Source organism: Hermetia illucens, chromosome 3, assembly GCF_905115235.1.
Source record: "Hermetia illucens chromosome 3, iHerIll2.2.curated.20191125, whole genome shotgun sequence".
Classification (NCBI taxonomy): Eukaryota; Metazoa; Arthropoda; class Insecta; order Diptera; family Stratiomyidae; genus Hermetia; species Hermetia illucens.
The window spans coordinates 92953093-92979362 of NC_051851.1; the positions used below are offsets into that span (position 1 = coordinate 92953093).

Consider the following 26270-nt stretch of genomic DNA (forward strand, 5'->3'; position numbering starts at 1 on the left):
GCAGCGAGATAGGTCTGTGTGTCTGTCCGTCTGTCACACGCATTTTTTCTGGAAACAGTTGTAGCACTTGACATCAAATTTGATGGAAAGGTTGGACCTGTAAACGATCACGCATACTGTGGATGAACATAAGAGGAGGTCTCCATATATGTAATAGTGGGTTTACATTTTTTTTACCAAATATAGTTATGTGGGGTATCAAATGAAGCCTTGCTTAGTACTTTCCGAAGCCGGTTAGTTTTGACATTTGTTGAAAAGGTGGAAGTGCGGAGGGGCGAAAGTTATGATTTCTTTCGCGGACCCATTCTACTCAAACTACCAAACCAATCTGAAAAAATCAAGAGGCTTCCACTATATGGTTCCTAGGCTCCAAATTGCCCTTGATACCGATATCTGTTCAAATAAAGTTAATAATAATGTAGTGGTATAATTTTTAGTAATTGACTGCAAAACCTCCCTTAAGTTCATTCTAAAATCGCGAAATCAGCAGCAGCAAGGTACGCTATAATATAGAGTATAATCCTTTCAAGTTTAGTGGAAATCTCACTATTACTAACAAAAAAACGTATCACGCGAAAGTTAATATTCTCACATCATATATGCATATATTATGTGCTAGGTTCTAATGGGACAAATGCCCACTCAAATATTTTTATATAAGAAATACACAAAACCATTTATACTTGAAGCGCCCAGTTTCCAGTTTCCCGACTTGTCTTAGATTTCTCGACAGAGTAGTTTTTGCGAATTGGCCCTTGAAGTTATTGACTCCTTTCAGCCCCCCGCAATCCTCCCCTTTACGAATAACGTCAAAACTAATGAAAAAAGTTTGTATCGTGATTTGACATCAGATACTAGTCGACTCAGCTGTGAATGAGTACCTGAGTCAAATTGGGATAATAATCTCGGGCGAGCGCAATGCTAACCACATTGCCTCCTACAGTGTACTGTGGTATACCGCTACGGTCTTGATTGAAGTGCTCTAACACACTTCAAGGCCCTGATCCAATTGGATTGTTGCGCCAACCAGTGAGATTTGAGTTGCCACCTTCCGTACGACAACCATGTGCTTTAACCACTCAGCTATCCGGACATCCGGATTAACAGTAATCTGATTAAAATGGTTCCAAAAGGCCAAAAGTTGTGAATCTTATCAACTCCTGGCGCCTTTCAAGGAACATTTCAATGTCATCTTCTGTTATATATATTCGGTGTGTCATTTTGAGAAGGGCCGCACATGAAGGCATAAGGTATGGAATCTACGCTGCTTCTAAACTTCTATGGTTGACCTTATCGAATTTAGGTTACTTTCCCCACCTTAGTGGCTGAGGTTTTTATACAATTTTTGTATATTCATTCCTAAAAGTTCAAGTCTGCAATACATTTTTGGTGATGGATTTTTCAAAAGGGCTTGCGTGATGCGGTCAATTTTCTTTCTAAATTTTTAGACTCTTTTGTTGAATCGAAACACTCAAAGTGGGTGCTATTCGCTCCATGAGGTTGATGACCAGGATACGAAGCTCTGTCGCAGTAATTTCACTGGTTAGACCGCCACCCAAAATTCTGTCAACCGCAGTGCCAATATTATTAGTGGCCATAAACTTTAGTTTTGGGATCTTCAGCCTATCATCTCGGAAAATATCAGCATATTCAATCAATGGGACTTGAAATGCGGTTGATTGGCCACTTCACACCGAGCTCAAGTGCATCTTGGATAATTTGTTGCCTAATTGGAAGAGCTGTTGCGAATCATGACTTAGTTTCGGGAGACAGGTAAAATCTACAGGCTAGCTCCTGCAACGGAAATTCTATTCTTACTTCCTGTTAGTCATGAAGAGTACATCACAAAACTTTACCTTGTTATAACTGTTATAACAGCAGTTGTAGTCCTTTCTTCGCAGGAATAAAATCGAAAATTGTTTAATGGTCTTATGCTCACGAGTATTATTACTTTAATAATTTTAATTGAAATGAGGTTTCATCAGATTTTTTGAGTGAACAAATTAAAATGATCAATAATAATGGGGAATGCTATCTTTTTCGTGGACTACTTAAGAAATTTCTACGGATTCCTTTAAGCTTATTTGGCAAAAAATTGTTCTTCGTAGTGAAGGAAGACCAAAGGGAATCAACTAGAAACAGTTTCTTATGTCAACCAATTGGCAAGTAACACATGCGCGTTCACTGCTGTCTGCATACCCGGACTTCATCAGTCTACCTTGGTGTCACAATAGGTTTTATAGCTAGAACCCCAATTATTGGAAGATATTGGATATTGGAGTTTGAACTGACCGATTATTACCATTGCATTCGAATTATAATATTTTCCAATTACCGATGTTGTTAACGTTGAACTTATAGATTTTCTTATGCACCCTGTTTGTCAGTAGTATACTGAAAATATAATACTTATGACCATATAAACAATTGAAGACCACCTCTGCGACAAATATTGAAATCTTTTGGAAGCCTATGTAACAGGACTCTATTGTTGGCTATTCCACGGCTAGTGGGTAACATTAAAACTGTGTAAATTAGAATAGTTGGGAAAGCCAGTGGCCAGTGAATTTATAGGCGACTGAATTTTACCGAAAGCGTCGTTTAATTAATGTCATCTCCTTTAAAGGTTGATTAATTTTTGTAGTAAATGCGGAGGAATCTTATTTTTGTATAACCAAGAGTCTCCTTTCCTTTAGAAGTAATAAAAACAGGAAAGTTGTCCTAGGTTTTAGTTAACCTGATTTTCAATCGTCATTTGCTGTTACCCCAACTTACGGTTTCCCACTGTGGGTATCCATGGAATACGACGGGGCTTTTCATAATGAATTATGTCTTCTTTCCTCGCGTTCAAAAGACATGAAATTGCTCGAAATGTATTCAGCTAATAACTTTTTTAATTTCTTTTCCTTCCTCTTCCTTCATTCAGTCTTCTGAGTAAATTTTGTAATTTTCAAGTACATTAATGAAAACATGAAATTGCTATGAACAAGCCACATAGAATACGAAGCCACGATGTGTTGGATTTATAACTTTGATCATTTTCATGGTTAAAGTGATTTCGATTCGGCAGAATTCATATTTCGCATTACTGAAATTAGTTGGCTTTCACTACATCTGCGGACGATTCGAAATTGCCAGCATTCCTTTCAGTTTGATAGCCATGTCCATGGCCCCTATAAATTAATTAGATGAATGAAATATTTTTGGAATGCAGTCATGAATATCCGACAGTTTGGTTGTTTGTTGCATGTTATTTGATGACTACGCTAAATGAAGTCGTATATTCCGGCGAGAATTACTAAAAGGGAAGAAATTTGGCAGATCTATATTGCTCTGTTCTTTCTGAAACTTTCGAATTACGGGAAAGATATAGCAATCACACATACGGGATGTCAACTACTAATCACAATGTGAGATTGCTCATTATCGGGTGTTGATGATAATGAAATGGGAATTTCTGATACAGAAACTCTATTCCGGAACCGAAAGGACTGCTTCTAACATTGGTCGAACAAAGGTAAAAGAAGCGGAGAACAAACCGCCAGTCATCAGTTCTATTTTCATTTACCCTCCGCCCCCTACCCACACAACAATAATTCCCGCAATATAAGCTGTTTTGGCTAAAAATGCATTTCTAATACGCAGCAAGATCAGGTCTATGGTGAAGCTATGCAATGCATCGTGAAAACAACAACAAAACGAAAAAATTAACGATCATTTTTGAAATATTGGAAAATGTCTTCGTTATCATTCAACATATTAAAATAACGGAAGGTCGCGCTTCAAATCTCACCGGTGGCAGATGGGTTTATTATCCTGACTGGAAGCCAGATATCAGTCAACTCAACTGTGAATGGGGGGGGGGGGCGTAATGCTCACCACATTACCTCTTGCAGTATACTGTAGTGTACCGTTACGGCCTTGAATGAAGTGCCCTAACACATTTCAAGGCCCTGATCCAATATGGATTGTTGCGTAAATGATTATTATTATCATTATTATTTATTTAAACAGCCGTTGGAGAAATTCAAGAGGGTTTTCTGATTAAAATTTTAATAAAAAATGATAATTTTTTTTTTGTCTAGTAAGATGTCGGAATCGGAAGTAGGAATTTGAAAAGCAATCATAAATGGGTGCTTGAGTCAAATCAGGGTAATAAACCGCAGTCATAATTCAAGTCGGTAACATTTTTTCTGGGTTCATCGACATTCGTCTGCAGTTTGAACGGGATCCATTCGTTTACGTTTGTCAGGCAGTTGTTTGTGACTCAAGAAATTTATCTGACGATTTTTTCCATGGAGTCGGATAAAAATTCAGTCTTCTTCTCTTCCTGAGATTTGACCATCCAGCATTGTCAAACGAAAATATCGGAAAAATGATGGAAATTTTGCTCGGAAGCGATTGTGTTGGCATTAGAGAGATAGCAGAGACAGCGTGGTGGGTAACTGATGTTTTAAGTAAAACGCGCCCCGCCGTCAGATTCCTACTGTAAGACCTCAATTTTTGAGAAAAAACAAGCTCGACAGTCGTGGGGTTATGAAGATAATGATGAAACTGCCCAACAATCTAGCGGCTGAAACCGAGAAAAAAGGAAATCGCTTTCAGAAAGCTTATTTTCGCATACCTTTTGGGATTTTTTAATGGAGAAGAATTAATTGGATTTCAATTAAATTTAGACATTATTTTAGCTGCGTTTGAGAGTTTTTTTTAATAACTGAAGACAAAAATAATAAAGTGAGCCCGGTGAAGTTTGTAACTAGAGTCCTTCAACTGCAGGATGTTTAGCGATTACCGGGATGTGTATGCTCTAACTTCACATTACTATTATTTTCCAAGAATTCGAACCTCAATGTAGTTGATAGCAGTCAAAATCAAAAATTTCATATATTTCGATTTTCACCATTTTTTTCACTAGTTATACAAAAGATGCACTCTTACAAATATTATATCACCCAGAATGCTCATATCTTTGGTAATTTTATAGAGAATCATAGGTATCACCAAATTTCATTATGCTGTGTTAGAGCTCCCGCAAATGTGGAAAACATCATTCAAAATGAAAAACGCGTCTGAAATAATATTGTTTGAAAAGTCGCTTTTCGGATATGAAAACATTTCATCATCATCATCAACGGCGCAACAACCGGTATCCGGTCTAGTCCTGCCTTAATAAAGAATTCCAGACATCCCGATTTTGCGCCGAGGTCCACCAATTCGATATCCCTAAAAGCTGTCTCGCGTCCTGACCTATGCCATCGCTCCATCTTGGGCAAGGTCTGCCTCGTCTTCTTTTTCTACCATAGATTTTGCCCTTATAGACTTTCCGGGCTGAATCATCCTCATCCATATGGATTAAGTGACCCACCCACCGTAACCTATTGAGCCGGATTTTATCCACAACCGGACGGTCATGGTATCGCTCATAGATTTCGTCGTTATGTAGGCTACGGAATCGTCCATCTTCATGTTGGGGGCCAAAAATTCTTCGGAGGATTCTTCTCTCGAACGTGGCCAAGAGTTCGCAATTCTTCTTGTTAAGAACCCAAGTCTCCGAGGAATATATGGGGACTGGGCAAGATCATTGTCCTATCCTATGATCCTATGGTGGCGGATTTCATCGTCATTGTTGTTATCGGTTGTGATTGTCGGCTCTAGATAGGAGAAATTTTAAATGGCCTCAAAGTTATAGTCTTCTATCTTTATTGTTTCCGTTTGACCAGTACGATTCGATGTTGTTCGTCCTTTTGGTTTTGGTGCTCACGTTGTCACCATGTATTTCGTCTTGCCTTCATTAATGTGCAGCCCAAGATCTCGCGCCGCCTGCTTGATCTGGATGACGGTATACTGCACATGTCGATGTCGATATCGTCAGAGTAGGTCAGTAGTTGGGTGGACTTGTAGAGGATGGTGGCTCTCGCATTTACATCGGCATCGCGAATCACTTTCTCGAGGGCCAGGTTAAAGAGGACGCATGATAGGGCATCCCCTTGTCTTAGATCGTTGCTGATGTTGATTCGTCTCGAGAGTGACCCTGCTGCTTTCATCTGGCCTCGCACATTTTTCTGGGTTAGCCTAGTCAGACTTATCAATTTCGTCTGGATACCGAATTCTCGCATGGCCGTGTACAGTTTTACCCTGGCTATGCTATCATAGGCGGCTTATTTATACCTCGCCGAATGTTCCATATTTCGTGTATAAGTGAACGTCCTACTTCTTTTCTTTCTTTAGCCTTTGTCCCGTTCACAAACAGGCTCGGCTCGTCATGGTCGGTTTCGCCCTACTCTTATATATTTTTTGGGTTCACAATAATTGTAATTATAATTGACGTTATGCATCGTTTCTCGAAATAGATTTATTCGCAATATGTTTGCATGAGTGGTCTTCTGAAGATTTTGGCCTTTGCCATATCTCTGAAGTCGAATTTTTTCCATCTTTTCTTTTTCAACGGGAGCCAGGTATATTTCCTTCGCTTTAATGCGAGATCTTCGATCGTGTTATGAATGTCACCTACACCTCTTAGCAAACATTTTTATAATCTGAAGTTAAAAGTAAAAATCATTAAGCTTCTGCTGTGTCATCGATAATCTTCCTTTCTATATATGTATATTGGGTCCTGTTATATCTTCTGTCTTCCGCCTGCCACCGGAATATACGTATCCCTCAAAATTTGAATAAAACTGTTGTGATTGTTGGTCCTGTAAGTAATGTGAAGATAAAAATTCAGCATGAGCTCTTGAACGCTTGTCCCTTCGCCTTATGCATGCTGATAATCCGGATCTATGCATAACAAAATTCTTTAGATATGCAAATGATTCGAAATCGAATTCAATGCATACGAGCAGCTCCTTTCCGCCTTGACTCCACATTCTTCTGCCCGACTAAATTTCTTAAGTCAGCTATCTCTTCCCACATGAAAGTATCGACCTTCTTTGACTAGCATCGTTTCACCCATGAAGTCCCTTTGGAAACCCATCCTTGGATCTCCTAATCAAAAATCATCTATTCGACAAGCCTGCTGCCTTCGAGCGAGGAAACTGTTTACGAAAGAGATACACCACACTATTTCCCTTGATTATTATCGAATTCGCTTATTATGCGAGCAGTAAACTTTGCTAAACTAGCTGATTATTATTTATTTTCTGGGCTTAATGTCGTGTAAGCAGCATCAAATCGGGGAGGATTATCGGGAGGAAAATCCCTAAGATAACAGACGCAGACGGTGCGATACGACGGTGTGTGTTGCGTAAACTAGAATGTGTTTATTTAGGTGAGCTTCTGGGCAAATATTAACTAAACATGAAACGGATAATTTTCCCACCGGTTATTGGGCTTTAATTCCTTCTATACATGCACAAGCATTCGAACGTTTTCGTTTCCATATAAATTTCCCTGAAGGTTTCAGGCTGTGCCTCCAAAAAAGAAGCAAATTAGTATAATATTAAAAATTTGTTGCAAAGAATTAGTTCACGGGAGACGATGAAGAATTCGTTGCTTGGTAACAAATGCTTTAATTTTTTCCTTGCTGTTGAGTGATGAAAATAAATATTCTAATAATCCACCGAAACCACCTCCTATGTGCTTGCATCGCAGCAATTCTTTATCTTCTTACAACAAAAATAAGTTGCTACCCCCCACTTGGCGATGAAGGGATGAACGGATAGGTTTTAAAGGAGATACTTAAGCTCCTTTAGATTTTCGTCTCAGTTCCTAAAAGTTGGACTGATAAAAAATATTTAAATGGATTTCCTCTAGAAAAAGTAAGGAAGGGTATTGCTATAAAAAAGCCCGTGAGACTCCCTCACTCAGGAAAAGGAAAAAGGGGCTGGCTATTCATGGGCAAAACAAATGAAAAGAACGGTTTGGAAGCAAAAGAAAAAGGGATGCTAAAAAGTTGAAAACAAGTAATGGAAGATGGTGTGCCCAATTCAGAAGTGGAAGGGTTTTTTCTGGTCGCATTGGCATTCTGTTTCAGTAATCTATTTCAAATCTACTACCACTTTCCAATATATGTACATACATAGAGCCGATGAGCCTAGTAAAGGGGGTTGTGGTTCATATATCCTTGATTCATGATCAGATTAATTCAATCGTTTCTTCTTCTACTACCACTGCTCAATTTTCCAATAATGGTAATTACATGATATAACCTAATGTTCAAATATTTTGAAGGTAAAACTTTGCATTGACCCATCCAGCAACCACCCCACATACCATGAAAATAATACTAAATCTCTCTCCCCACCAAAAACTGGAATTATTGCAGTGACACACACAATTTACCGCACATCTGTGACTTGATTATGCAGTGAAATATTGGTTCTGGCCAGTGCATGCTTCAGTTCCAGACAACGGTAGAAAGGGCGCGAAAGGATAACATGCTCGTAGCAGCAAACGGAAACGGAAAAGGAAAAGGGTCAGTATTTAGTGGCTGGCAGTCTGCTCCGCATATGCTGCTTTCCTTCCTCTAGAAATGCATTTTCGCCGGACATGTGAGTAAAATTTATCGCCGAAAAAGCCTCCTCGAGTGTCCTCAATCTGAACGGAATAGTTTTTGAATTGCATGTCCTCTTATATTGTGCATGTATAGGGCGGCGAATTCCGGGAAAAATTCGATGCATTCCCCATTCCAGCCGCGGCGGAGAAGACACCGCGAAAACTTTCAGGGAGTCCCCGGTGAATTGCGCAAGTTAATATGCACTCGCAACTACTCGTAAATGCAGATAAGTGAATGCACGAAATTAATATTTATACCGTCTCGCGATGGAATGCGCCTTGGCGGACTGGGGAATGAATAATTTGCGCGAATTGCAAAAACGCTCTGTTTTGTTGCAAAACATTCGACTGCAATAAAAAGCAGAGACAGCGCTTAAACGGCAAAATTTAAACTAATCGCAAAGTTATTTTAATCTATTGTTGTCGTGATTTCATGCATGCCTCAGGTTTTCACGTTATGTAACGACCCACAGTCGTAGGGAGACTTTTTGAGCACTAGGCACAACTGCCATCAAATCATGAATAGAAATGTTTTGCAGTTTGAAAACAATTCCAGGCGACAATGTTCACTACCTCAAGATTAAATTGCTTGTCTAAGCGTTTACTTGTATCTGTTCAAATAGACACAACTGCATGGAGGCATTCGCTTCAATACCCCATGTCATAGAAATAGTTAGTGAATGGGCTTTCCCACTAACAACTCATATCAGCTCACAAGTTTGGTCATTGTAAATACTATAATGTGGTCTCTAGTCTTCCCATTCAATGGCGAACTGGTCTACTTGCTTTTTACGAGCAGAATCTCCACACAATCATTGCTTACATCATCCCCCCAAAAGTTTCCGATTCCTATGGAGAATTTTCCAACCGAGTTCACATTTGTGCTTTTACTTTAGGCTATCTCTTCTTTCCTATTCCATTTGAAATTTTCCATTATTTAGGGGAGAGGTAATTTCGAGAACTTAATAGTGTTATACGGAGGACGTGGCTACCAGAATAGGCTCTAAACGCAATTTATCAAGAAATGCTTTAATGCTAGGAGCAACTCATACGTATCTTTTAGTTTCATCCAAATTTACCTACAAGCCATGCAACTTTTGCCTGGAAATTGGTGTGATCAACGGTGTTGAAATTTCACCTCATCCATTACAAATGTTTGATATCCTTTTCTAGAAAACTATACAAGAAACCACCTTTACTTTTTAACTGCATGGAGACACAGATGTGTATATAACACTTGGAGCTGTTAGTTTTTATGAACTTTCTGTATTCAAATTTTTTTATCGTATACACGTACGTGTGATATCAAATTAGTACGTTTTGAAACAAGGTTTAGTTATCCTATCTTATCTTATAAGTTTAAGCTGGAGGGATGAGGCTCCAATCGCAGAAACTACTCCACCGACAGATTTGAAAAAATCACTGCGGCCCTTGTACGATATTTAAGCCTGAAAATCCTAACCATCGCAATCGTTACTGAAAAAGTTGATCATAGAGTCTTTCTATATTTTGCAAATTTGCTGCAAAGCGCTCTATTAAGTTCATACTGGCACGGCAGAATTTGCAGTAATGCATCCCATAAAATGAAGTACCGCAGTGGAAGATTTTATGGAAATTGGCCTATAATTGACATAGTTATAGCATGTCAAAAGTGTGGTGGTCAAAGGGTAGTATAGGTCCCAGGGCAAAACGTGGATTGGTATCCACGATGGAGCATAAAACCTGGGAAACGCCTGCTGAACCAACACTAATAGCTCTATTACCAAACGCTATCTCCACCTTCACGTGGTGGCCGCTGGGAGCTCTTTCTCAACGAAAAGCTGCAGAGGAGACAGGGACGGGTTTCCTGGAGAAGAGCCAGTAAACCCATATATTATAGTGGCCATCCAGGAAACCGTGTGCTCGGAGTAGGTTTCTTAGTCAGCCAAAAATGAAACCTGTTGTCACCGACTTTGAAAATATAAGCGAACGGCTATGATTGTTGAATGTACCTGGTTTGCGCGAAAAGCGGTCCGCAAACATACGTGGGTCTCTCTAGACGGGGCCACTTTCAACCAAATTGACCACGTGTTGATTAAACACCGCCACCTCTCAGCCTTGATGAATGTCAGAACATACAGGGGGAGAAGGGCGGGGGCAATATAGACTCGGATCACTATCTCGTTGACATGGTGCGGCAGGCTCGAATCAAAGCACCACCTACAATCCAATCCAAATTGACCACGTGTTGATTAAACACCGCCACCTCTCAGCCTTGATGATTGTTAGAACATACAGGGGGAGAAGGGCGGGGGCAATATAGACTCGGATCACTATCTCGTTGACATGGTGCGGCGGGCTCGAATCAAAAGCACCACCGACAATCCGCTCTGACAATCAGGTGAGAGTGAATACCGAAGCGATTACCAACGCAGCCCTCCGTAACACCTATAAGGGGGAAATGGATGTCGCAATAGCGCAACAGAGATGAAGCATCAACGAAGGATGTTCACAAACACCTGATACGGCCACAAACATACTTGACTCCAGCCGTAAGAAAGGTCAGAACGGCTGGTTTGACAATGAATGCATACCGCTGCATACCGAATAATGTTGCATTCTCAATGAACGCGGGCACGCGCAGAGACCTACCAAGAGAAGCGACTTCACCAACCGCACCAGGCACGGAAGTTTTACCAACAAGTCAGCAGGATCAAGTCTTATACACCTCGATCCTCATCCTGCCGAGACAAAGAAGGAAATCTGATTTCCAACAGAGTGAGCATATTGGAGCATTGGGTTGAATATTTTGATGAACTGCTGGACTACCAGAATATCGGCGAGTTGGAGGTCCCACCAACTGAAGACGGCGGACAAATGCTGCCACCACCAAGCATAGAAGAAGCGGTGCGTGCAATACCGGCTTAAAAATCATAAGTCGTCAGAAGTAGATGGAATTACAGCCAAATTCGTTAAATATGGAGTAGACCAATTACACCAAGTGGTTCGTCAACTGATGTTCAAAGTGTGGACAGCGAATCAATGCCTGACGATTGGCAACGAGGCATTATCTGTCCCATACATAAAAAGGGGAATATCATGCAATGCAGCAATTATAGAGGTATCACGTTGCTGAGTACCATCTATAAAATATTCTCCTCTATCTTGCTACGCCGGATAACCCCATACATCCAGAACATCATTGTTCCACCCCAAAGAGCTATCACTCCAGGAAAATCAGCAACAGATCAGATTTTCTCTCTGCGGCACGCGATGGAAAAACTGTTGGAATATGGACATCAGTTACATCATCTTTTCATTGGCTTCAAAGCCATCTATGACAGCATAGGCAGGGTAAAATTGAACACGGCCATGCGAGAATTCGGTATCCCGACGAAGTTAATAAGACTGACTAGACGGGACCCTGACTAATATGCGAGACAAGATAAAAGCAAAAGGATCACTGTCGAGACCATTCAACATCAACACCGGTCTAAGAGAAGACTATCATGCGCCCTCTTCAACCTTGCCCTGGCGAAAGTGATTCGCGATGCAGACGTAAATGCGGGAGGCACCGTCCGCTTCAAGTCCACCCGATATTGACATTATGGAAAGAATAACCCGATATTTACAGTTTACCTTCACCCAGACCGAGCAGGCGGCGCAAGATTTCGGACTGCACATTATTGAAGGCAAGACGGAGTACATGGTGGCAACGCCAGTGCCAAAAACTAAAGAATGGACAACATCAAATCGCCCTGGTCAAACGAAAACAATAAAAATAGGAGACTACAACTTTGAAACCGTTGAAAATTTCTCATATCTAGAGTCGAAAATCACAACTGATAACAGCTACGATGATGAAATCCGCCCACGGTTGTAGGCAGCTAACAGAGCCTATTTCTGCTTACAAAGACTATTCTGCTCGAAACGTCTCACCATAGGGTCAAAGCTCTTACTGTACAAGACGATGATCTTACCAGTTCTTATGTATTCCTCGGGAACCTGGGTTCTAAGCAAGAAAAAAATTGCGAACTCTTGGCTGCGTTCGAGAGAAGAATCTTCTGACGAATTTTTGGCCCCCTACATGAGGATGGACGATTCCGTAATCTACATAACGACGAAATCTATGAGCGATACCACAACCGACGTCGGTTGTGGATAAAATCCGGCTCAACAGGTTACGGTGGGCGGGTCACTTAATCCGTAGTTTCATGTGGGCAGGCGCCTCTCATGGTTTGGAAATAATGACATAACTCATCGGAGTGGTCACGGACAAGCAGAACGTTCCCATCGGTGTTCACCTTGCTAAACCCGTAATTTCTAACATGGGGGAGTAAATCTCCACAAAAATCCATAGTTGGGGGTGAAGGAACCGACATGCCTATCAGATGAATTGCAGTGATGTTACACTGCATTTTAGCGGTCTCTCCATATACCTCCTCTATTTATGGAGGATGGACGATTCCGTAGTCTACATAACGACGAAATCTATGAGCGATATCATGACCGTCAGGTTGTGGATAAAATCCGCCTCAGTAGGTTACGGTGGGCGGGTCACTTAATCCATATGGATGAGGATGATCCAGCTCGGAAAGTATATAAGGGCAGTATCTATGGTAGAAAAGAAGACGAGGCGGACCCTGCCTAAGATGGAGCGATGGCGTAGTTCAGGACGCCAGGCAGCTTTTCGGGATATCGAACTGGTGGTCCTCAACGCAAAACCGGGATGTCTGGAGTTCCTTAGTAAAGTAGGCCTAGACCGGATACCGGTTGTTGCGCCGTTGATGATGATGACGATTTATGGAGGTTACCATGGGGCATTATAACATGGGGCATTATGACACCTACTAATCTCGGTGTTACTAAACACTGTTGTTTGCAGCTTTTCTGAACCAATGATCTGTCCGTGCTGTTATATTGGAGTACGATTATGTGGTTAAATTTAAACAAACAAATTTTGAGTGAGAATATTTCGTAGTAGTTTTCGAGTTATTCATGTTCAAACATCAAACATTTTTTCATCGAAAAAATGCATGTTTTCAACGGTTTTTCACAAATGACTCGGAAACCATGCCTCTCATGTAGAAATGATATTAAGCAGAAACAAAGCGGATAATGATGAACGGCCTAATTATAGTCCTGCATAAGTAAAATGCTCTATCTATGTACCTTTTTTTTGTAAAACAAACGCTTATTTAAATCAGTTTACTGAATGTCTATGTCCGGATGGCTCAAGTGGTTAGAGCGCTGCGCTGTTATAGCAGAAGGTCGCGGTTCAAATCTCACTGGTGTCGACTCGGCTGTGAATAAATGCCTGAGTCAAAACACGGTAATGATCTCGGGGCGAGCGCAATGCTAACCACATTGCCTCCGACAGTATACTGTACGGTCTCGAATGAAATGCTCTAACACACTTCAAGGCCCTGATTCAATATGGATTGTTGCGCCAACGATTAGTATTGTTATTACTGAATGTCTGTCTATCTATCACACGTACGATTCTCAGAAAAGACTGCATCGATTGACGTGAAATTTGGTAAGATTGCAGGTTGGATTTCAATGCTGACCTCAGTTCTGACATTTAATACACAAGGGAGGAGGAGGGCTGGAAACATCTGAAAAAAATCATGAAGCTCTCCTTGTAGCGTACCTAGGCTCGGAAATACCCTCTATATCTGTTCAAATAAAATTAATAAAGGGGTGTATGACTATAATTTGCAATAACTGACTGTAAAACCTGTCTTCAAATTTATCCTACAATCATGAAATTTTGCACGAGTATAGGCTATAATATATATACATCCTATCAAGTTTGGTGGAAATCATAATATTATTAACAAAGTTATCGTAAGTCAAAGTTGTCGCTTCAGTGCAAAATCTAAGACTTTGAATGTCAGTATCACGCTAAAGTTAATATTCTGACATGATATATGGATATACAGTTCGTGCTAGGTGGAAATTGAACAAATTTCCACTCAAATTTTTTTATGTACGAACTACACAAAACCTCCTATACCTTAAGCGTCCAGCTTCCCGTTTCCCGACTTGTCGGTTGGGCCAAGTAAAAACTCTTCTTGGTCAGACTTCGTTATCTTCTTTGTTACCCTTTCTCAGGTGTGCTTCAAGGTACATATATGAAATTTTCAGTACTTCCAATTCGATGATATGCTTCCAACTCGTAAATTGAAAGCATTCTTAAGGTGCTTGGTATTCCCTTTCATTGAAATCTTTTTAAGACTGAACGAATTTTCATAAATTTTGGTAATTATGTCTTGTTAATCTCTAGATATTCCTCCTTCAGATAAAGATGAAGAAAGGAGAAATGAAGTCAGAAGCAGAGCGCAACAAATTACTACCTCGAAAGCTCTTGATAAGGCGTCTGGTAGCCCTTTAAAGCAGTTGGGAACGCGTGACACCATAATAACTTCCAGCTTCAGTAACTTTGTTCGCAGTAATGTCCAATTATTATCTCAATCTGCTTCATCACTTATATCAAGCCCTTCCTCCAATCAACCACTTGCATCACAATTCCACTTTCACCACCTGTCGTAAAGCTCCTCAAGAACTCCAGTGATGACCTAGAATGTAGATATCTATTATCTACCTCCGAACCGACCTGCAAATTTATAGCTTCTTTGCAAACGCAAACCACATTTCCCGTTTCCAGAGCGCGCAGTATATCTTCTTGCTAATAAGTGTCACGTCAAAATCTTTTCGCGTAAGAGTATAACTAGACCTAATTCTTACTACCCTAATAATGTCCAACTGAACAGAGTTGACCATATCAAAGACCTCGGAGTATTTTTGAATGACAAAATGCGTTTTAACCTGCAACATGACAGAGTGCTCTCCATGGCAAATAAGCGATCGACTTCATCATAGAAGCTCAGAAGAATCCAAAAATATTTGGACGACTAAGTCCTTATATATCACACTAGTACGGCATCTACTGAACATGCTTGCGTAGTCTGGAACCCAGCGCATGAACTACACTCCGAAAGATTCAAGTCTATTCAAAAGCTATTCACGCTTTTTTCTTTCAGAGGCATTTATGATCCGCTAGACTCTCATCAAGAGAGACGTTACTCTGCGCCTATTTCATTTTTGATATTATTAGAGGTGCAATTAATGCTGATGTTCTCTCCAACAAAGTTACTTACAACTATCAGCGCACTAGACATACAACTCTACATAGGAAAACCAACGGTTACAACGAATGCATAAATAGGTGCTATAAACATTCAACATTCAACTTCTAAAGGCCACTCTAAATTTTCCTTCAAGCAAAACTTAACAGAGGTCCTCCTGACATCCTAGTCTACTTCTACATCTATCTATCTAACCTACCCAATTTGCCATTGTATATATAATATATATATGAAAAATCTCTGAAATATATGTTTTATACTTTGTACTATTGTATTATGTATATTATGTGTTATGCCTTGTTTTGGTTGTTTGACTATATCGTGCGTCTTTCTACCAGCTTCAACAACTGCTACAGCCAAACTGCCTATCTGACAAGCAAAAACCGCCGTTGATTACCAGCCAGTTATTATTTTCTCTGCAACTTTTGACGCTTCGTAATCAGCACTAGTTTTTTTAATAGTTTTTTTTTACCTGAGCGAACATATATACGGATGTCCTTTTTTCCATTCATTCTTGCATTGTATGTTTCCATTCATTGTCCATTCTTAACATTAGCGTTTTGAGGGTAGCCTCTACTTGCATCGAAATTTACGTCTGCTTATATACAGTTGAATCTATTTCCCTCATTCATCGTGACTCCTCGCCTGTATGCTCTTGACAACAATTTTCCTGACACTTTCAGATCTCTGCATTCCGCCAATTGTTGAGTTTACACTTTTAAAACGATGAGTTTCACGCCACAGGGACAGCTTACCCCCGATGTGTTAATTGAGCAATCTTCAATACTTTGTCTGAATCAATTACTATTAATTCGGTATTCCAGTGGAAATGTGAACATTGTTGAATTCAACTCTTACAAAATCTGGTTCATGATGATTCATTATTTGGTTGCTTCTGAATTTTAATATGGAGTAAAGTGTGTTAACGACACCTATGCTCTATCGTTGCTGCTCTTGCTCTACTGGGCAGGAGTAACCCCCTCGTCGGTCATCTTGGGATAATCTGCTTCATGGCACGTTATGTCATTCAAGTGTGCCTCTCCACTGCCATCAACGAACATCTCAAATCCAAAACCGACTACAGTGCAGCCGGCCTTGCGCTATGGTTCTTAGTGTTTGCCGCCTATCAAAGACAGTGAACGACGCCTCGCAGTAATGGAGACAAAGATGTTTGGTTGAATTAATGGTGCAACACGCCATCTGAAATAAAGACGTTTGCTATTGGTATGGGATTGTGCAAAATTACGTTGCGCCGAGAACCCACTTCTTAAGATTGATCTAAACATCAAAGTCAGTGGGAAATGACCAAAAGACCGATCAAAACAACCATGGCTTGATACGGTAGATGATGATTCGAACGCCTCTTGACTCTACCCAAAGAAGGCCTAAGCTCGATCAAAATAGCGAAATCCATCAGGACGTGCTGGCCTCCTGATGAACGAGACAAAGGCTAACAAGGAGAAGATTTGAGGACTCCTGATGGAAGTGTAGTTTTTTTCTCTGGATATGGCCAAGTGACGTATTAAATTGAAAAGCTACTTCACCCAACTGGCGGTTAAAATATTTCGGAAACATACCCCGAACTGCTCCCACTATAAAGTGAAACAAAACTAATTCCCATTATTAAATCCAACTGATAAATCAGGAAAAAACTTTCATGGTGCTCGTTCATGAAATCTATCACCATTATCAACAGCACAACAACCAGTATCCGGTCTAGACCTGCCTTAGTAAGGAACTCCAGATACCCCGGCTTTGCGCCAAGTTCCACCAATTCGATATCCCTAAAAGCTGTCTGGCGTCCTGACCTACGCCATCGCTCCATCTTAGGCGTTTCTACCATAGATATTGCACTTATAGACTTTCCGGGCTGGACCATCCTCATCCATACGGATTAAGTGACGCGCCCATCACAACCTGTTGAGCCGGATTTTATCCATAATTTGACGGTCGTGGTATCGCTCATAGATTTCGTCGTTATATAGGCTATGGAATCGTCCATCCTCATGTAGTGAGCAAACAATTGCATTCGCAATTTTTCTTGCTAAGAACCCAATCCTCCGAGGAATACATGAGGACTTGCAAGATCATTGTCGTGTACCGTAAGTGCTTTGACCTTATGGAGACATATCGAGCAAAACAGGTTTTCTAAGCTAAAATATGCTCTGTTGGCAGCCAATACATATATTAAGTAATTCATCGTGTGATCAAGCTCTTAACACCTTCTACGATATCCTCTCTGATCTCCTCTCCTGTTATGTCCCTTCTTCCCCTCCCTGCCTACGTTCGTACCCAACTTGGTTCACAACGGAACTTCGTATTAACATTCGCTTGAAACATACACTGCGGAAGAAGTTTCCGGCTTGTAAAAATGACGCCGACCTTGCTGACTTTAAGGCTATACGATATACTGTGAAGTCAATGGTCAGAAAAGCGCGTAAAAGGTACTTATTGAGCGTCGAAGCCGCCCTTGCCCGCGATAACTTAAAACGCTTTTGGTCTCACACTCGCAACTCTTGTAATCCAACTCAATGTGTCCCTTCTTCTATCAGCTTCGCTGACTCCACTGCCAACTCTGCACAACAATCCTGCGACCTTCTCTGCACCTACTTCTCTTCAGTGTTTTCTCCCTCGAGCCCTTCACCCTCTACACCTTTCATAACCACAGACTCCTCCGAATCACTAGCCATTCCTCTCCTTACGCCTTCCTTGGTTGAGTTCCTCATCGGTAACCTTGACCCCAATGTCGGACCTGGCCCCGATGGGCTTCCTAATCTCTTCCTCCTTAACTGTAGAAAACACATTTCCCTCCCCCTGTGTATAATCTACAACAAAAGTCTAGACGAATGCTACTTTCCCTGTCTCTGAAAAGAGGCCCTTATCATTCCTATCCTCAAGAGCGGAGACCCTTTCCTTGCTGTGAACTACCGCCCCATTTCTCTTCTCTCCTCTTGCTCCAAAATCCTAGAAAGATACGTCAACAACTGTTTGACCGCGCACTTCGGCCACTCCATTGTCAAAGAGCAGCATGGTTTCGTGAAACATAGATCAACGGCTTCAAATCTTCTGGTCTTTACCAACTTTGTTGCTAAACGCTTGAATTCACGACAGGAGGTACATGCTGTTTATACTGATTTCTCCAAAGCCTTTGACACCATTGACCATAACATTCTCCTCTCTAAACTTTCTTCGCTAGACTTCCCTCCCTCAGTCATCTCCTGGCTTTCCTCCTATCTCTCATATCGTTCCTGCAAAGTTTCTTTTCATTGTCACTCATCTGGTTCCTTCTCTCGTTCCTCTGGTGTTCTCCAAGGCTCTACACTTGGCCCCCTACTCTTCCTGTTTTTTATCAATGACCTCGCCTCTATCCTCACCTGTCCGTATTTGCCTTACGCAGACGACCTTAAATTGTTTGCCTCTGTTTCGTCCCCATTGGACTGTGCTCTCTTACAATCCAACCTTGATAATTTAGCCCGTTGGTGTTCGATCAACAAGCTAACACTGAATGTCAACAAATGCCACTGGATGCGCTATTCCCTTAAATCCTCCCCATCATCCTTTTCCTATTCTCTCAGTGGTCAACCCCTTTCACTACTGACCTCCTTCAAAGACGTGGGTGTAATATTCGACGACAAACTTCTTTTCAATTCCCACTTCGTTGACATAATCAATAGAGCTTCCAAAATGTCTCGTTTTATCCTACGTTCCTCGTCCGACTTTACCTCAATCCAGCCCTCCTTAACACTCTTCAATTCCCTTGTCAAAAACATCCTTGAGTATTGCTGTGTAGTCTGGTCCCCCTACCGCATCCGTGACGGCCGCGCACTTGAAGCCGTACAACGCAAATTCACCCGGTCCCTCTTTTATAAAAAGAACCTTCCACGGGTTGATTATCCGTCACGACTCCGCACCCTCAATCTCCCCTCCCTACAGCAACGCCGTATCTTCCTTCGTCATAGCCGTGATTTTCGATCTTAGGAGAAATTTTCAACAGTCTTAAAGTTGTAGTCTCCTAACTTCATTGTTTTCATTTGACCAGTGCGATTCGATGTTGTTCGTTCTTTGGTTTTTGGCGCTCACGTTGCCACCACTTCTAGTCACGCTCTACTTCGTCTTATCTCAATTAATGTGCTGCCCGAGATCTGGATAGGTAGACTATGCATCTCGGGTTGTTCTTCCCATAATGTCAATGTCATCAGCGCAAGTCAGTAGTTGAGTGAACTTGAAGAGGATGATGCCTCTCGCATTCACATCTGCCTCACGAATCACTTTCTCTAGGGCCAGGTTAAAGAAGACGCATGATAGGGCATCCCCTTGTCTTAGACCGTTGTTGATGTCGAATAATGGTCGCCTCCATATTAAACCAATTCGAGTGTAATTCCATGGGCTCCTGGCCAGTTATGATGTTTAAGCCGATGAATTGACTGTTTTTTCTATACTTGGTCGTGGCAGTATTTGTCCGTCGTCTTGAATTGGCGGGACCTCCAACTCGACGATGTTCTGGTTGTTCAGCAGTTCATCAAAGTACTTAACCCATCGTTCCAATATGCCCATTCTGCGGGAAATTAGCTTTCCTTCTTTGTCTTGCCAGAATGAACATCGGGGTGTGTAAGGCTCCGTCCTGCTGACTTGTTGGTAAAACTTCCGCGCCTGGTGCGGTTGCTCCCTGTACTTTTCGAGTTCACAGACCTGTTGCTTCTCCCCTTTCCGTTTGTGAAGTTGCTTCTCCGCTCGCCGGAGTTCATGATAAGTTTCCGCGAGATCCCGCGTCCTTTGATAATGCAACATTGTTCGCTAAACCGGACTTATGGTTTCTAAGCCGCTGGATTGCACAGACTGTTTCTTCATGAAATCTGCACCTCAGTTTAATATTACCCATAATACTGCAAACTGCGACTAAATCCCCCCATTGTAAACAAACTTTCGTTATTTGCTTTGTTGGGGTTTATTATTCCATCGGGATTTGACGATTTGTTTTACGCTGTTTGTTGTTTATCTGTTTTAAGTATAATTAGACAAGTGAAACATTCTTTTGCTACGATTTTTCCTCTTTCCGTTCGTAATCCTTTCTCTTTAAATATTCGAGGGTGCACGCAAGTGAAATCAAGGACCCTTTCTGCTACCAATCCTCTAATATATCCCCTTTTTCGCACACTGAATAGAGATCTCAGTTGTAACCTTCAGAGGCTCATTATTTTTATTCCCGTGTATATCTATGTGAAACTTTTTTCTTAAGTCTATATATAGATACATATAAAGAAGGTTGCTTCGTTTAAAGTCTGTTCCAGACATTATTATTTAGGGCAATTATTTTATACTCTTTAGCCGTTGCTCCAGTAGCGAGCATTCACTGCTAACTGTCTGTTGGTTTCATTGATATTTATCGGTAAAAGAAGTTTCCCTTTCATGTTGGTGGTATCTTTCGCATTTATATTTTTTTCTAGTCTTATTTTTATGATTTCTGATGACGATTTGGCTTTCCGTCGTTTCTTTCGTTTTTAGTATCAACTTTGCCGTCCCCACCAATTACTGCTCCATAGGTGTCTTTTATTTTGATTTTACCAGAGTTAGTGAAGTTTTCTTGAGAATTATTTTTTATTGAGAATTTAATTTTGTTGAGACATTAATATTGTTACTCTTACTTTTGAGGTTGTTGCTTGTTGAGGTTTTTCCTGGGAATTTTTGGTATTTCTTTTCGGGGTAGGCTTCACTTTTAATTAGTTTTATGCTGTTAAGGGTATCTTTCTTTGTTGTAATCAGCATTTATCCTTCGTTTTGGGATAAATTATAGGTCCAGACTTGTGACCTTGTAGTTCTCCAGCTAAAAGGGTTAATTAAATTCAATAAATATTCATCTTCAACGGTTCTGTCTTTTAAACGGGTGGATTTTTGTAATACTGGTCTACCACCTGGTGCACTATTGCTCGTTTATTTGAAAGATGCCTGTTGCTATATAGATTACAGGGTGACAATGGTCGGAGTGCTATTTCATGCTCTCTGTGTCGGAACCAATTCCATTCGCACTCAGAGTTTTATGGATTTCCTTTTCCCATGAACTTTTTATTCAATACAAACTCTGGTTCGCAGATGTTATCTCACATATTCAGCACCTCTAATAGAAAGGCATTCTATCAGTTACGTGACCAGGCTCTTGATTTTCAGCAATTTACTCTACAGGGTCCTTGCGTGACCATCGCCGCATTGGTAGCAGCATTACTTTATTAGGCTTCCTTTTTTATTTGGGCGTGCCCATCGTATATTGCGTTGGATGTTTCAGCCCTTTCTGTCTTCGCTTGGGAGTTGCGGTGAGCGATGTATTTTCGCACTGCTCCCAACCGCAGCCAACGCTTCTTCCTTCCCTACTATTTCAACAATTTGATTACTTTTGTACACCGGTAATTTTTCCCTCTGGAAGGAGGTGGGCCATAATAGTCAGGAACTGGTTTTAAATCAGGGACGGAGCTCCTACCCGAATTGGTTGAGGCCTAACCAACGGAATCTATGAACCGGCGCGATCTACTAATACCGGTTCAATGTAAACTACTCGACCAGACTCCCGAAGAGGCTGGCTCCTGATGTACACCACAACTGCTACCATGACAGCACTAGGCTCACATCATCCAATCAACACCAATAGAGATTTATGGATGACTCCAAGGGTCGCTATTTGATAATTTTTTTCAAGGCTTTTACCTAGAATTCAAATGTGCTGCCAATCAGGCGGTCAGTGCTATTATAACCGTATTAGGCCTTTCTTAAATTCACGATGATCCTTTTCAAAATTTCACAAACTTTTTCGTTAATAAAGTGCCTTCACACTTCTGGGTGCCTCCTCATCAAGCTACTTGCATTGCGGATAGTAGATCTATTTTTTTAGGCAAGTACTCCGCAGGGAAGTTTTCAAGTTGCTTACGGAAGTCATCCTGTTAGCTTACGTTTGATTTTTTCAATTTGAATATCAATTGTCTTCAGAACTTTTTTTCAATATCTCCGCGTATGGCCGATTGCCCTTGATGGATGTAACAATCATTTCTGGACAAGTTCGTAACTTTGGCCCATCTACCTTCTTGTCGCCTTGCTTGTTGAGAGTTGCACTTGGGGCTCCTGCTCTCCTTCCTTCAAAGTGTTTTTTCGGACAGTCAGTACGCTTTTCGTTCTTTGTGGCTTACTGGTTAACAAAAGGTTCTCCCTATTTTTTACGCACTCTTTTATTAAGCAATCTATGTCGATGGCATTGCGGTTAGATGTTATTGGAGTTGCCTGTGGTGCAACTGCGAGAAGGCAAGTTTCAGCTTTTCCTTGGGAACTCTTTCTTCTTCAGATGGTTAAAGGAATCTAATAGCTTTCACCGTGTTCTTTATGATTTTGTGTACGTTGTGGTTTTCCTTCATAAACTCGGGTAGCTCAACTATTTTCACTACACGCTGTATGAAGGCGGAATTTCCACCCTCTTCTCTGGCCATATTATTGGAGGATGCCTATTGTGTCTTGAGGGGTGGAGGGGAATAGGGGCTCCTCCAATGGAAAAGCCTACAATGTTGATATAATTCAAAAACTCAGCCAAAAATTTCAAATTGATAAGAGGAGGAAAAATTATATATGATCATAACTAGACTTTCGGTTGTTTTGTTACTTCAATTTGTTGTCGCGTTTTCCTTTCACCCATAGCCACCATAGCCGTCTTATCAACCATTATATGCACTACTTTTCACTACTCATCCCCGCAAGCCTCTACTCAGCGATTCGCCATCAAAGTGCCGGTGTCTATGAGTATTGTTGCTACTACTGAAAACAGTACTATTATTTTTCATACCGTTGCTGGGACTCACGGTTAAGACTCCACTACCACCAGTTTGGGCTCCCACAATTTCAAATTTCCTTTGCGCAGCTCTTGATCAACCGTAGCTCCGCATTTTTCTTCAACCCTTCGTCTTCCCCTCAATTTTTATTTGCTTAAAATAAACGCATGAGAGCCGATATATGTGAAAATATCGTTGCCTTAAGGAATTCATAGAGCAGACAATAAGCCAGCCAAACCCAAGCAGAAAAGAAATCATCTCGACCGTCAACTCATTCAAACGGAGTGCAATCGCTGCACTTGACCGTCTTTCCGCAGATCAGCTACTTTCACTTTTACGAAACTGCTAGGAATGCGAAATTTTTCTCGGAGGGTGATAGAAGAGGATGACTGTTGAGATCCTAAAGAAAAGCACTCGTTTTGAGGGCAGCGGAGGTTTGTCCGCTGACCTGCGATCGCAAAGATAGTAATTAAAATAATCCTGGAACCCATAAAAAAACTGGAAACTTGATCGACAGAGCGCAGGCTGATTTCCGCTCCCAATCCTGCTGCATTCGCCAGATTTACACCATACGCATCATTTTCGGACACTGTGAAGTTTAGGTCTTCGCTTCACCTGCTCTTTGTCCATTTCGAGGAAGCTTTCGACAGTGTGAGCATTCCTTGTTCACCTGGCGTGCTCTGCTGCAGGAGGGGCATCCCAGAGAAACTAATAACTATTATCAGAAGGATATATGATGGCGCAAAATGTCACACGCTGCATCGAGGTAAAATTTCCGAGCAATTTGAAGTGTAAAGTGGAGTCCACCAAGGTTGCATCTTGCCAAAGATATTATTTTTGAAGCGGGAGGTTGACGCGCAGTTCAGCGAACTGCGAACGATGGCGGGTAGGTGTGGTTGTGTACCCCAATAGTTCGTGAATAGCAGCCATATATAGTCTCAAACATTTCCACTTCATAACACTTTCATTTACCGTGCACTTGCCGCCACCCTAAACTCAACTCCCCAGCCGTCCAATGTCGAATCAGCATTTACCCGATAGCAGTGCTGCTATATCCCAGCATTTCCATACACAACATCTCGCCTTTGCCAGAAATAAGCGGTATAAATGCATTTCATAATATGAGACATGATCAGGTCTGTATGAAAACAACGCCTACAAAGTGAATGATCGTTTTTGAAATGTTAGAAAAATTCTATATTAACTTTGAAAATTTCAAATAGATTTTTGGGTTCTGCAGGAAACTACAAGATCAAATGCTATTGTAAGTAAAATTGTAAAAAAGTAAAATAAAATTCATCTTTTTGAATTAATATTAATGAATCTCGGGTGGGAATTATTAAATGAAAAGGAGGGTAATGGAGATGTTGGAGGAAGTAAACTGCATACAAGAAGATGAATTGCTCGTCAGCTCGGACACGATACTACTCAACCAAGAAACCTCAAGCTGGCTCTATAGGTATGAAAATACCGTCCGTAGTGATATCCTTGCAAACACAGTTACTGGGAAGCCCCATTAAGTCTATTCAAGAGTCACATCTGCAGTAACTTAGACCATAATATTAAGGAAAATTTTTAAAAGTTTGGTGGAAGTTCTACTATTATTAACAAAGTTATAATATATGAAAGTTATTTGATTTGTATAAACTTGCTGGAACCTAAGAAGATTTGAAACTTCGAGCTTCTGGTTCCCGCTTTGGATATTACTGGTTGTCGTATGTTATGTGAAGTATTAATATTGCCAGACTTGGTTCGAATCCCGGTCGTCGTGTATCTTTGTCTTCGAATTTCTGCTGTCCCGTTGCTATAGGCTGATCATTTGTACAGCATTAAGTCTGATCCTGTCCTTTGCTTACATTGCGCAAGATAATTTAGAAGAAGGATGAGGATAGGGAACTTTTTTAACGTTGTCAACCTTGGCAAATCTGCATCTGTAGGAAATTTATTTCACCTCATACTTCCACTGGAAATTGAAAAGGCTTACAACTTTTAACACCGCTCATCCGATAATACTTTCATTAGTTTCCTGGAACCAACCAATTAAGTAAATGACGGCGAATCCATAAAACTACTTCTACACTCTCTATCACTGGATCATAAAATTTTAAACGAGTTACACTTTTCAATATTTCACTAACGAGCAAATCTCTCTTCATTTTCAGATTTTCTAAACCGCTTGAAACTGAGTGAAATGCACTTCTACTGAAGGCTGCATGTGTGGTAAATGAAGCTTTCGACATCACCAATCTCATCAAAAGGTAATATCTGCAACGTTTCCAAAATAAATTAACCTGCGGCTTGGTTTGAATATATTCCCAGCATTCAGAAAGATAGTTGCGTAGTAATTGATACAAAAACAACAAACGCTAATTGAAATGAATCCCATAATACACACGAGTGAATCCATAAAGTTAATACTTCCACAAAGCTGGTACTCGTACTAGTTGAATGCGAATTTAAAAGGCATGGGTGAATCAATCTGATTGCTTTGATGTTTTTCGAATATTCGACGATCAGATTTGGCAATATTCTCGAATATTTTTCCGACCATAAGTTTTCTGCACGTTTTTTGCAATTCTGTTGAAAACTGCTTTCTCCGGGTCTGTTTTTACGCCAATAACAAAGCGAAAACATCATCTTCAATAACAAAAGGAATTAATATTTCATTGCTGATATTATACAGCTTTCTCGTGGAAAATCCATATTTCCTTCTTCATTTCCATTTTTATTATCCAGGACTTGCGTGAAGCAATAATGTATTCCTAAATTGAGATTTGTAACTTCGGAATTGATATTTTCACCTGAAGGTGCTTAAGGCACGAACGTTCCTCCGTAAGTCTATAAAATT

The 26270-nt window shown here is 40.8% G+C and overlaps 1 protein-coding gene across 4 annotated transcripts in view; it reads left to right on the forward strand.

The window, feature by feature from the left end:
• Positions 1 to 26270, forward strand: part of LOC119651335 (octopamine receptor beta-2R) — a 410560-nt gene that overhangs the window by 39842 nt on the left and 344448 nt on the right. For all 4 annotated transcript variants that reach the window (XM_038054883.1, XM_038054882.1, XM_038054881.1 and 1 more), the window contains exon 2: positions 25585 to 25680. The gene's annotated coding sequence lies outside the window, so the exon portion shown is untranslated. The remainder of the gene's footprint in view (positions 1 to 25584; positions 25681 to 26270) is intronic.